Raw genomic sequence first — 14433 nt, 5'->3', positions numbered from 1 at the left:
TGCATTTTAATTCACCCGGATGAATAGTGTTCATATATCTAAAATAATTTGGCAAGGTTATGTTTTTTTCTTTTGCTTTTATTTTTGGGCTCATTATCTTGCCAGAAAACAGACATAATATTAGATGCATCTTTGCTGCCAGATTTTAGATACTGCAATATACTGAAAGATTAAACAGGTCCCTTATGAATTATGGTCCAGATATTATTGGCTAAGTTCATTAAAATAAGATTACTATCATTGTTATAAGTTCAGTGAATCTATACGTGTATATACTGTGTTGTAGTTAGGTTTTGGTGCACTATGATAATATCTGAAATTCTTTTGTACTTACACCATGAGCATTAATCCAGAAAAAATAAAGGCAAAAAGGAAATGTTTGTATCTGTTACAAAGCAGACACTTCTTCAGGGGGAAATAAAGAGGATATTAAGGTGTCATACAGCTAGAGAAGTCATTTTCATCCTGTCAGACAGCTGTCATTGTCGAGCAATTTGTTTGGTGCTGTGATGCTCGTAACTCTGGGCTACCTGGAGTAGAAACTTCCTCCAACTGTTCAATTTTGCTGCCAAGAATGATGCAAAGTGTGACCTTACGTGCCCTTCCATGAATATTTTAGTTCAAAAAGCATTAATGTTGTAAAGATTTTGAAAAAGTTAAGCCCCCCCCCCCTCCATCCCACTTTAACTCTGTGTCTGCATAAAGAACGACCTTTGCATTATTTAAGAGGTGTTTTGTTTACAAGAATTCTGTGCATTGTGACCTAAAGGGGAGTCTGTTATCTGTAATCCAAATTAAAATAGACACTGGCCCTGAGCATTAATGCTTAATTAATAATTATATAAATGCATGCATGCTTGACCCATGAGATCCTGTATGAGCAGACATACATGCTTCTTTTATAACTCACAGTAGAGTGTAAACAGGGATGATCGGGGAGAGATGGAGCTACAAGTGACAAAGACTGGGATTCAAATCCCAGACGGGATTTGAGTTCAGGGCCCTGTAAGAATCACCAAGATACAAGTTTGTTCTATCAACAGAGAAATCACATCACAGTTAAAATGGCTGGCTGTCTATGCTGTCAGTTTGTGATAAGAAGGTAACAAGTGTTTTTCTTTAATGATAACTATAGTCTTTTTAGCAGTCTGTTGCATGCTTACATACTTCAAGATTTTCTAACACGACATCACATCCTCTGCATCATGGTGGCTTGCAACATTTATATTCAAGATATATCTAGACAGCCATGTTTATTGCCATCGTTGCCAGATTTTCACTAAATTATTATTAGCATTGTTATTAATTCTTTATAATTTGTTAATCTTAGTGCACTGCTGAAAGATATGTAATAATTTTATTCAGCTACTTTGACCATCGTTTGACCGTCAATATTGTCTTCATGTAAAGATGTTTGTTTTATTTATCATATCATTTATCATACTCACACTGGGCCCCAAAGTTAGACTGCAGAAATTGTAAATTGTGTGTTGACACATTATTATTCCAACCATTCAGATTCATTCTCTGATGACTTCTCCTGGTTGATGTTTTGAATGCTGAGAAACTCATTAATGTTTACTCTTTTCATTGCATTGCATTGTGTTTTTAAAAAAGGCTACCTGTGTATCATTGCTAATCATAAAGACCAGTTTAACCCACAGACCAGGTACGCACTGCCCTCTGGGTGACTCATTGCCTCCATAGACCTCACTGTCAGTCACTGGGCCAATAAGGGCTATTTTCAGGTTGAAAGTAGGGCCAGTGAAAAGTGTTCATAGTGTGTTTTGTGGTTTATCCAGAGTAATGAATCGATTCCGGAAATTGACGTGCTGTAGCAGTTTTGAGTGTCACTTTGCAATGACATAAGCAACCAGAAATAAAATTGCCTTCCCCTCCAGTATACTAGATGGAAAAGGAAACCAAGGACTTTGATATCTCAAAACATGGCAAAATAAATCCAAAACAAGCTTGACATCCTAGTAAGAGAGTAAGAAAATAAGTTTTATATACTTGAACGACCCATTTATTTAATTAAATTCTACACCATGGTTTGAAATCCAAATTCTCATATAGTTAGGAGAGTTTCCCTTCCATATCAACAAGCTGAAATCAAACTTGATTCAGTGCTTGGCTGCAGTAGAAACAAATATCAGGCTGAATGCAGTGTAAAGTATGAGAGACCAGGATTAGATATTTTTACTGGAGTGGCAGTTATTCAGAGAAGAGGGCTGGGTAATGTGACGCCAGCGTTCATTCTGCTGCACCAGAACCAGACGATGTCTGCCTCTGGGGACTCAAAGTGTGTGTGTGTGTGTGTGTGTGTGTTTTTCAAAAGCAATGCACTGAGCCGCAACCTGGAGCCATTCCAGATTATCCCTCTCTGTGCTTCAATACCCCTCTGTGTGTGGCACAAACGCTAACACACAACTACACATGCACACACACACACACACACACACACACACACACATATAGTCTTGTTTTTGTCACTTCTGGGGACACAGACTTACATTAATTTCCTGCAGGCTTAACCACCACCTAACCATAAAAATAAACATGACTTGCCTAATCCTAACTCTTACCTTAACCTAACCCTAAACCTTAGCCTAACCTTAAAGCAAGTCTTCACCCTAATATTTAATGATTTACATTGTAGGGACTTGCATTTTGTCCCCATAAGCAAGGTGGGTCCTCACAATATGACTGTGGAAACAGATTTTTGTACATACACATTCAGACTGAGTGTCAGAATTACATGCAGAATTTTTGCAGACGTAGTTTGGTATACTTATCGGCTTTCGTATTAAAGTGTATTTTTTATGGCAGAGGGAAGAGACAAAGGTAACACTCACAGCAGGTGAACCCTTTGTATATATGAATGTTACTTTATTCCATATCACTTAGTGCAGTCAAAGAGACCTGTCAGAATGGGGATAAAGCCAGCTTATTCTTAAAGGCACCCTTCTCTTTAATGCTTACAGTGATAACTGAAGGTTACTCGCTGAATGGAGCTGCCATGATAATTGACATTTAGTGATGAAATGCCTCACACAATGAATGCTAAAGGGGGAACTAATTACTGCCTATCCAAGTGTCAATAGCATCATCTGCTCTCTTCTAAATGTCAGTTTTACATTGAAATGCTGGAGGCACGGCTGCCAAGCACTAATGGCTGGTCATTGGCAGAACTAGCTTGGGAGCATACTCTCAGGTATGATGTGACGGACATTATGACAGCTCTCATCCCTGGGCTGCTGTTTGTCCTTGAAGCAGCAGTGACTAAAATTGTCATGTTTAAAAATCTTCAAATGACCACCTGATATGGGCTGTCATTATTAAATTAGAAATTCTAGTGTTCTTCTGTCATTGTCTTGGTGGGTTTGCCACTGGATGCATATTATGTGTGTTGAATGGTAGTAATAGTATTGGTAGTTTAGTCTATTCAGTGCCCACCCTTTCTTCCCTCAGCTGGAGCCATTAGATAACACTATCCAAAGGTGCATTATATGACCTAAACTGTAATAGATGTCAGCAGTATAGCAAGATGTTGTGTGCAGACCCAGCTGCATGCTTTGTCCATATGTCTTAAGGAACACTGAAGCTGCTACAGCTTTCACCAACAACTTCACTAATCAAATGGTGAAGTACTAAAACCATAAGTCAGTGCCGTGCATAGTGCAAAACTGGCTATTTGTGAATAATAATAATACTTTAGCCAGTGTCACCAGATTTACAGGAGTTAATGTGTAAATTACTGCACTTATTCACGTGTCTGTTGCATCATGGCAATCCATTGCACAAAACATCATGATTATTAACTAGCACATTGTCACAGGAGTGTCTGAATTACTTACTTAAGGCTACTGAAAAAACACTTTCTTCTAATTTCAAAATAAATAAACTCTAAACCTTGTGAGCTGTGTCGGCCGTGTACTGTAGCGTGTAAAAGCCGCACTAGTTACCTCATCCACTTAAACGCTTTTTTTAATTTAATCATTTTTTAAACCCAAGTCTTTGTCGGGACTTATCAATGATCTGTTTGTATGTATAATTTCTTTCACCATTTGGAAAAGCTAAAAATCTGCTTGTTCAGATGAAGGCATGCAATCATCATTAATCCTCAATGATCATTAATCCTGAACTTGTGTGCCTCACTGTCACCACTGTTGCTCTGTTGGGTTTGTCTCCAGTCTGACCCTTACACAAGGCTGTCACAGCTGAGGTCCTCGTACTCATTACCAGTTGCAACAAGGGGTCACAACCACTCTGGTCCTGGAGATGGAGGGTCAGGGCTAATCACAGTGACACAGCAATTGCGTCAGCTAAGGGAGAAGCACTGAATGTCAGAGCTCATTATGTTAGCAATGACATTGGAGGGAAGTTAGCAGTAAATGCATCCTTCCCCTGCTCTCTCGGAGGGAGTATGGCTTTATTTTAGCTGCTCTAAGTTCACTACTTCAAGGATTTGTTCCACCTCAGTCACACAAAATGGAAATGCTGTAAATAAAATTAAAGATTAGAGGGAAGTCTGATGAAATAATGAAACAAAGAATGTCTTAATTTTGCATTTTTCTTTTGTTTATTATTGTTCTGGCTCTGACCCTTTTTAATCACTGCATTAAAACGGAACAAAATTGTATTAAAATTGTATTAGTTCATTGCTATGTTTTAACTGATTGTATGGACTATTCAGAATCAGAATCAGAATCAGAATTCTTTATTTGTCACATGTGGATGTGCATCCACAGTGAAATGAAAAAAACAACACTCCTTCTAACAACTGTGCAAAAATACAAGAGAATAGAATAAAATAAAAAATAAAGAATAAAGAATAAAAATATAAAATAAAGTAAAGTAAAGATAGAGATCTAACCTCAAAAAGGAGGCGACCGCTGTCTTAGCCAAAAGGCCGAGAAGCGATGACTATGTGTGCAAGTGAAGCTTAAGAGAGAGGCAGAACAACAAAACGTGTTGAGTAATGGGAAACATTCATTCCGATGGACTATGAGTTAACACGTTGAGTCAAGCGTAGAGGCTGCATTGGGTTATATGTAGTTCTGGTTGTGTGTTTTTCTTGCGGTTGGTTTGTCACACAAACAGCCAGCAGCGGTGCAGATTGTGAGCTGTAGTTAATCCAGACGTGGAAACGGATTGTATCTTGTGCACACGCGATAGCATTTGGAGCACTTTGTGTAAGAAAACATGGCCTCAGTTTATATATTATTTTCACTCCAGGGCTCCATTGTGGACATTAACACAAGATCACAGGACTGGGACCGGAGCTAACGCGTGCTGGTTCTCACATTCGATAAAAAACAGTATCCTAAAGAGTATTGTCATGCTGACATCATGGTAAGGGGCCTTGTGTTGTTTATAGGCTCTTCGAGCTTTGTCATCACTGCGTCGGATAATTCACTGCTTCTCCTTGTAAACAGGGGAACACTCACACGTTGCTCTGCATTACAGTTTAAGATACTTCCATGCTCCAATGACTTTTCAATTGGCTGTGCTTTTAACTGCCATCAAATGTGTTGTACTGACTCTCACATGCAAGCGACATGGTTTGTGGGCAGAGAACAAACACACTGTGAATTTCTACAGTCTTGACGTGAAAACTCTCCCACAGGGTGATTGCCTCCTGCTACATGGAGAAAAAAATAATAATATAATGCCACCATGCAATCCAATCCTTCATGTCCCAATCAATTAGTAATGGCTTTGCTATTATTAACCGTACAAAATATGACTGATGGAAGTTAAAGGGTGACTGACATTTTTCAACGAGGACCCTATTTTTCAGTGAGTGACTAATAGAGACAATCATTTCTCAGACTGATCCAGTATTGAGCAGCAGGTCTGCAGCTGGCTTTGCTGCACATCACAATCCTCTCTGGCTCTCTCTACCTAATTTCCTGTCTTATTCTACAGTAAACACTGAATTATTATTTTTTTTTTAAAAAAAGAGAAACTTTTTCCAGACACGACTCCCTCGCCCTTCCCACTCTGCCTAAGTTTGAGTGTTTGCATTAAACATTAATCACATTAAGCGCTATACCGTGCTCCATCTTCCATATGGTGGGGAGTGGAAATAGAAAATAAGATCCTGCAACTGTATGTCTGCACGAAGGCTGACTTGTCATACTTCACTACCCCTATTGTAAACACACAGACAACCGAGAGAACATCATAAAAAGTTATGTACTAAGTTAAGAAGCAAGTTATATATTCTTCTTTGTCATGAAAGTATTTTGTTTATGCTAATACCATCTTTTTTTGCTTCTAATGTTTTTCATGGCTTCGGGGATGTTCTGAACTCACAGGGAAAAGGTACATACTGTAACTCTAAGCATGCATTTGGTTTATAAGTATCCATAGTGACAGATGTCTCTTTTTATTTTTGTTGGTGAGTAGTAAATTCATCCTACAGTTTAACAGCCTCCTCGTTAACGATCAGTGGCCACAACAGATACAGTATGAGTGTGACTTGTGAAGGCCATACGAGGAGGTAATCCTTTGAGAAGGCACTGGAAGGTCAAAACAAAGACAGAGTTGGACAAGAGTTGGAAGGCTGGGAGATATCAGAGTCAAGAGAGAGATTTGCCACCCTTCTCTACCATTTACTGTCAATTAGGATTCACTTCTCTTCCAACTGCAAACATCCTCCAGATCACGTCACCCTCCTTCCAGGTCAACCTCTGCCTCTCCTCTCCCTTCCTGTTCACAGATCACATTGGCTACGAGCCCCTGACCAGCTGTGATTTGTTTCCCTCCTGCACATTAAGGACATCTGCCTCTGTTTCCCCAGTCTGTAGAAAGGCACAGCATGTCCAGTTAGCTCAACTGATTACCACCACTGCGTACAAAATACAGCAAATACTTCCTAAAATCAACAACAATGTTCCCAATGCATGCCAGCAGGAGTGTGCCAGTTACTCTGTTTTTTGTTTCCAGGTTTCAGCAGGCTATGGTGCTCAGAAAATTCCCTTAATTTTCATAATGTTGTATATGCTAAATGACAAAATCCTCTGAAAGAAGGTCAAAGAGCTGAAAGTTGTTCAAAGAGCTTGTGACCCACAATATGTAGATACTGCTAAAAGAAAGATATCCTGCAAGGAAATCAGACCTCTGAAAGAAGGTCATTTTGACAGTCTTCACCTGAGGCTGAATTCCTGTGTGTTACAAGCTGTTCCTCACACACATTTATTGATGGAAAAATGTCATTATTGCATGACAGGCTCCCTCAGAAGTTCCGACTCGTTATTGGATCCATTAAAGCTTTTCGAGTGGATGCATGTAATATTTTGTCAGCATGTGGTGATTAAGTTCCTCTCTGGTTTAAATGAATGTATGAGTTAAGAGGAGCTAACATCTGGTTGAGAATGAGTTTGATAATGATTTTCAATGTGGGCATGGCTTACAGATTTCAGCATCTGTGCTGTGCTGCTAATTGTAGCCATCACAATTCTAAGAGTAATTGAAAGCTAAGACAGCTGTAAAATCAGCGTTATGTGGCATCATTATAAAGAATAAAAATTACAAGTAAAAAATGTTTGGCATGTTAGATATATTGTCTCGCAAGTATGGAGTCTCATCAGTTATGGTTTTCTATGCACAAAAAGTTAACCAGATCGTCTTTACCTTTGTGTCAACTGTAAACTTTAGACTTAACAAGCATAAAGATCATATAACTCTTTCACTTTTCAGTTTTTAACCAAATTACACATTTTGTGTAGGAACTTCAAAATGACCATAGTAAATTAAAAAATATATATATATAAACTCTACTGAGCTTTAACATCATTGTGTTTGACAGAAACGCAATTAAATAGAGCACAACTCACAAGCATTACCCAAAATGTGCATAAAAAAGGTTCACAAAAGGCCTTAAATTACTGCTGAAATCATTTCACTCAATTTGCCGATACCTGTTAGTGCACCCGTCCAGAGCAGACCTATGTGGGGTCAGTTTTAATGTGCCAGATGCTACTTGCAGGCTTCCCATTTGTTCAACAGGCCGTTACAGCCATGGTCAAATCTAATTCACACTTTGATGAAATCGTAAAATATGTCCATGAGCTTTATTTTGCCTTTTGTCCCCACCTCAGCCATTATGTGAGACAGCTGGTTGTGTAACAGTAAAAATAGGACCTTTACAGTCACTATACTGAATGGAAATCTGCCCAAGCCCTCATTGTTCATCTGGGCTCTATTAAGCTTGCATAATGATGCAGAGAAAGTACCAAGGAAACAAACCAAAAGAGCATTATTATTCTTCACTGCTTCCCCTAGAAAGCCAAACAATGATGGTAAACCTCTGTGGCTTCTCTCTGCCTCCTTAAGGGTAATGATCCTGCCACCGGAATTAAAGGCCAATGAATCAGCTCTCAGCCTTGCTTTTAATCAAGTGATCAGGAGCAGATTTCTCATCACTACCACTGCAATTTGTACAGACTTATTTATCTAGAACTTTGTTCATCCAATGAACTCTGCACAGAAACAAATGAAAGACTATATTTACAAAAAAAACAAACAATTTCCACAGTATCAAACCTGCAGGACTCGGCAGGACTCTGTTATTTCACCAATTGACTGAAGTCAGAGGTTTATATTAAAAATGACCTGCACCACTGGAAAACAAACCAAAACAAACAAACAAACAAACAATAAGGATAAATCGTGCCGAACTGAATCTGATTAAGAACCTGTAAAGGTTATAGGTTGGTCTACTGTCAAGATCAAGGAGGATTTCAGTTAGCGATTAAAGTTGTTCTTGGTCTCGAAAGTGGACGTAAAGCTCCAGCATGTTAGGCAGACTAACAACTTAAGGCAGTAAGGTAATTAGACACTAAAATGCTAATTTGCAGCTTACAGCCTCCTCCATCATGTTGCTCTGCTGTCAATAAGCTTATGTGAAGCTCGGAGAAAGAAAAAGGAGGCCAAATGCTCCAGTCTCTACAGTTCGCCCGAAAAGTAGATTGTGGATGCTCTCTAGATTGTCAGATTGTGTCAGAAAGCCCAACCCAAGTTGTAGCTCCAACTCCAGTTGTTATGATTCAACTCTAAGTACTGTAGCTATGCTCATTCAGGTGAAAAATGTTTCTCCTTCTTTATCAGAGTGTAAAAAGGGAAGAAATCCTCATGACACTCCTGAATGTCAGCGTTATTATGTATTCTGTTTTGACAGTTGGTTTACTGATCAACTGTCCCTGCACAATCTGTAACTGAGAATGGTCAAATGATTAAAGTGCTTTCAGACAGCAAGCGGCTGCCATCTGGCAACGTCAGTGTTGTGTGTCCCGAATCGGAGACAACAGGGTCCAAGAAAAATAAATCTTGCATTGTGTTTAAAGCCAACTGCTACAGTTTTTATTTTTTTTGTTTGCATTGAGGTTTGGCAGTGAAAGGCTGATTGTAGCAAACACATTTCATGATTTCATTTCTCTTATCTATTCCATTCTTACATCTGATTATTTAAAAGATAATTACGCTGAACAATGACAAACTGTCATGTTGACACGCATTAATCCGAATGAGCTGGGTCTTTGTGTTTTCAACAAACTATTAAATTGTTACTGGCATTTGCTTTCTTTTTTTTCAGACCAAGTGGAGGGTAAAAAAAGCTAAATCTGAATGAAAGAACACATTCTATGCTTAACATTTGCATAACAATCCCTGGCCTTTCTCTGACATTTAATATAGCCTATGAATTATAATCAGCCCCAATAATGAGATGAGAAATACCAAGTGTGTCAGTAAAAGGTTTGCCTCAAATGAATCGCAAGCCCCCCCCCAGATAACTGTGTTTCATGAAGCAGACTATCTGGATAGAGCTGCTCCATCTTGAAATGAAAACTTGAACTTAAAGGCACAGTCCATAATTTGCTAACTAATGTCTTTTGAGTCTCCCTTTGGGGCCGGTGGGTGCGGCGGGAAATGTTCCTGCAAAGAGATTAAGTAGACTAAGATTAAGTGGACCTTTGCCCCACAGATGTGAAGGGAGTCAAACAAATGATCAGATCAGAAATTTCCTTAAAAAAAATAAACAAACGAACTGCTTTCTTCCTTACTCTTCAAAGAGGTCAGTGAGGATGGCTCGGTATCCAGAGTCTGACTTTGGCACCAGGGAGCTCAATCAACACCCTGTCTGCTACCAAGACTGGTTGACCTTATTTGTCATTTAGGTAGAAAGGCTTGTTTTGAAAACTGATAGTACAGTTCTTAAAAGTGTTCCATTACACCTTGAGAAAGCCACACCTTTGTCTTGGGTGCAGCAGGAATGTGCTACAGTATACTGTTAGTATAATGTTTGTAGGGGAGGCTCAGTCTCAGCTCACACACAGATAAACTCACTAAAGTGCTGTTGCTCGGGATGTGATGTCACAACATGCGTGTTCAGTGAATGACCGAAACAGCAGGTAAACATGTGGGAAATTATATGGAAGCACACAATTCCACAGTGTGCTGCTTTACCACAGTCATAGTTACCATCATTATGTCTGTTTTCACCCCACAGAGTAAAATTGATTCAAGTCTCCCTCAGCGGGATTCCAGAAACCACAAACAAGCATCTCCTCAGCTTTACTGGGTAAAAGACAGATGCAATTCAGCTTCGGTCAAGTAGCCCACGTAACAAAAAATACTGCAGCAAAAAGCCTCTGGGACTGTGGTTTAACATACGAATATGATTTGCATCACCGATCTATGAAAGATATAGCATGCTAGCTGCTGCAGGTAAGGAAGAGGAAGAGACAGCTGCCTGTGCTGGATCAGTTTAATTGTTGGTGTGAATCAATGTGATTGACACTGTTGTGTCAGGAGAAAGTGTGACAGAAAATAGAAAGAAACAGCTGTTTCAAATGTTAAATCATTTGTCCCTTCTTCTAAATTTTCCCTTAAATGCAATACATTAAGGTTTTTTCTTGTAAAGAGGATCAGTTTCTCATGGGACCTCTGCACTGGCCCGTCTGTTCCATATCTAAAGTGTGTCTCACCTGCCAGTGTTTAGCAGCTGGTTGAACACATTATTTCATTTGATTTCAACATTTAAACATGTCAGATTTTACAAATACAGTTAACAGTAAGTTAGGAGATAGGAGTTAGAAGAAACAAAATAAAGTTTGTGAAATGCTGTCCATGACAAATTCTTCATCATTTGAGCCTTCTTGTAAATTCAAAAATATTAGCCTTCCTTTGTGTAAAAAATATGTCCGCTTGTTCCTGTGATGTACATGTTTATATGCATACAGAGCAGGGAAGTGAGATCCAATCACAAGTGTTCACTCGGGACACATGCTAAGATGCTTTATGATGCTTTATTGTGATCTGCCACACTTAAATCAGTCCACTTGTGATCAGATCGCAAAGAACGCATGTTATTACCAGGTGTGAACGGGCACGGCGAGACACGCATCCACACCTGAGGCCCGTGTGTAGGGACGGTCTGCAGGATGGTTTGAGGAACATCTTCATTTTACCCAAAACTTCCCCTCATTTGTCTTGTCAGTGTACATCACAATAAATTTACTGTTTATTTTGTTTAGGGTTTTTTTCAGGTCATTTAATGATTATAAAATAGAGATTTCATGGGTGTCTCAGTCACGTCTGCAGCAGTCACAAAAAACACCTGCATGAACCACTTTTTTTCCTGCAGTTTGAACTGGTTCATGAGGACATAATGGCAGCATCACCCAAACATCAAACTGTAAGAAGCAGAGCGTTATACCACTAAAGGTGCATCAGCACACTGTCGTAGATAGTGGCTCCCCACCGTGACCCATCCAAATGTAAGCAACATGTTTTAAATGGAGTGGGACGTATTCGACCTTTTGAATAAGGCAACATGAGATGATGTTATGGCCTGATATGAACACCTTATCACTAAGCTGCCTGTCTGATATACAAGCATGTTGTAAACTATGAGGGGACTGTTTCTAGGCCAGCGCGACAGCATAGGGCAACACATACTAATAACATACTTTAATTACTGTTGGTAACACTTTTGACATTCCGAAAACTATTTGGAAAAAGGAATGACGGTTGGCTTGAATGATATCAGGTCAACACAATATGACATATTACGTTTCACTGTAGTTCTGCACTCTGTGGAATGTTAATAAATAAAACTATAACAACTTAAAAATATCACTTAAAAAAAAATCTGGCATTTTATGACATATATTGTTGAAAAACCAAATGAGGAATAAACAGCCTAATGATTTAATCACAGCACAAATCTTAAACAAGCTGCTGCATCACAATGGTAATCAAATCATTATTTTATAGTTTGCATCTGACAAAATCAACATAAGTGCAGGTTAATGACAACGGTTGCGTGATTAGCTATATTGGCTTTTAGAACTAATTATTACAGAGAAAGCTGGTGCTGACAGGAGGTGGTCTTTTTAATTTCACTGCCATGCAGGCAGACACAGCTGGCTGCTCAGACCTCCGTCCCCTCCTGCTCTCTGTGATCACCTAAACTGTGTTTTAAGGCAGAGAAGTTTCTGACAAATTTATTCTGTGAATGGTTATGTGTTAACCATGTCGTTATAGATCTTTGACTAAATATCTGCAAGCCTGTGTGCAACTGATTATGATTACTTATTCAGCACACCCTGCTAAGCCTGCTGCTACCACGACCCCCCAACACAGATAAGAGGAAAACTGCATGGATGGATGGATGGATGCATACCAGTTCAGCTCATGTTTGATATGAAATACTGTTAGGTAATGCATTCAAATAGAGGTAATACAAAAGAGGATTATTAGCATTTTGGACTTGAGGTTGAAGTAGGATTAGAGGATGTCCATGTGAACCCTGACAGCGAGCTGCAAAGCAATGGTGGTGGAAAAGTTGAGCACTTTTGACCAAGTTTAACGCCCAACCTCTTGAAAACCCTTGTCACTGTCTTATCCTGTATTTCTTGTAATGTGTTTGACAAAATAATTCTTCGGAAAACTTATATCAAACTGAAAATCAAAACACAGCTCTCCTTGGCCCAGCAGAAAATACAGAAAAATCTACAACATTATCATTTCGGGTCTTCCTCGAATTTGCCATTTGTGTTCCTGCCGCAGGCTCAGCAATCCATCTCTGCTGGCTTGTTCCACATGCAAACTTAATCGAATCACAAAAACAAAAGAAGCAAAGCGCTCCAAGAGCTTGTGTGTAATTGCATTAAATTTCATCGCACAGGATGATACTTTAATTCGCCATTGTGTTGAAATCGTGCTGGTCATTTGCAGAAACAGTTCAGTGTAGTAGGTTCATTGTAGTACACCAGCTTCATGGAAATTTCAATTAAATTAATAATATTTGGGAATGGATTATTAACGCATGAAAAGTCTGCCACTACTTGTATTCAGCTTTGGATTGGCTTCACAGCACAAAGATTAGGCTGGGAGCAATGTCTTTCCCTCTATAGTTCATTTAAAAAGTCAAGAACCACCCAACCTGATTTCCACTGATTACAGACGGAACAAGGGTCATGTCTTACTGGGAAGAAAAACAGACTTGTGCTGTAAATAGCAATATCATGGTATGAACACTTTAAAACTGTGATTTTGAAACCTTTTTAGTGATATGGATGTCCACAAAGAGACACTAATCTTTTCATGTCCATCATTCATCCACCAGAGATTTAAAAGAGATTCTGAGTACATGAATGAAAATCTTGATAAAACTTCTCAAATACACCATAAATGGCAAGATCGTATCTGTCCAGAGCCATAAAAACATGTTCTGAATGCTTATCACTGACTCACTGACAGTTCAAGGTTGGCTGTAGAGGGGAACAAACCTGCGACCTTCTCACTTGAGAGCAGTTCCTGTCATCCTTTGAAATATGAGGCCACACTATGTCAGGGCCTGAGAACAATTTGGCTCTCAGTCAGACAGTCAGGAGAGCACTGCAGTCACTGCTGCTGCAAACTTTTAATAACAACACTTCAAACATAGTTCTATTAACATAAATTTTATCATTAAAGACATTCAGTCATTAACTTGAGCGATGACAGCGTTAGATTAGAGTCGCACAACCTGATCGAGGCCAGGCAGCTTTGTTGGATAAATCTTCAAGCTCAGGTTCGATACGTCGTCAGGCAGCTTATAAAGACGTGGAAGGTACCGCCGTGAATCAGGATGAGACGCGTTGGGCTTTAATGCACCTCCAGTGTAAACATTAGAGAATCTGAGTAACTGCACATTGCATCCTAATTTACAGAGCAATAAAGTCCCAAAAGTGATGGGTCACACACATGGGACAAGTCACGTGTCAAAGAACCCGGAAAGGAAAGTTTTTGCACTTAAACTGAAGCAGTGTGATGTTTTAAACTCACTGCCTGTCTTTTCCTAAACCTAACCACAAAGTTTTTGTGCTTCAACGTAACCAAAGTGGCTTTTCATGCTAAGCATGTGTTAAGACAAGGTTT

The 14433-nt window shown here is 39.2% G+C and overlaps 1 protein-coding gene across 6 annotated transcripts in view; it reads right to left on the bottom strand.

Annotated features, from left to right (window-relative positions):
- The window catches only part of lingo1a (leucine rich repeat and Ig domain containing 1a), a 238998-nt gene that overhangs the window by 117991 nt on the left and 106574 nt on the right, over positions 1 to 14433 (bottom strand). The gene's annotated exons all lie outside the window — the stretch shown is intronic.

The sequence above is a fragment of the Scatophagus argus genome, chromosome 7 (assembly GCF_020382885.2).
Source record: "Scatophagus argus isolate fScaArg1 chromosome 7, fScaArg1.pri, whole genome shotgun sequence".
Lineage (NCBI taxonomy): Eukaryota > Metazoa > Chordata > Actinopteri > Scatophagidae > Scatophagus > Scatophagus argus.
The sequence above is the reverse complement of the archived record's forward strand: the minus strand, read 5'-3'. Positions and strand labels throughout refer to the sequence as shown.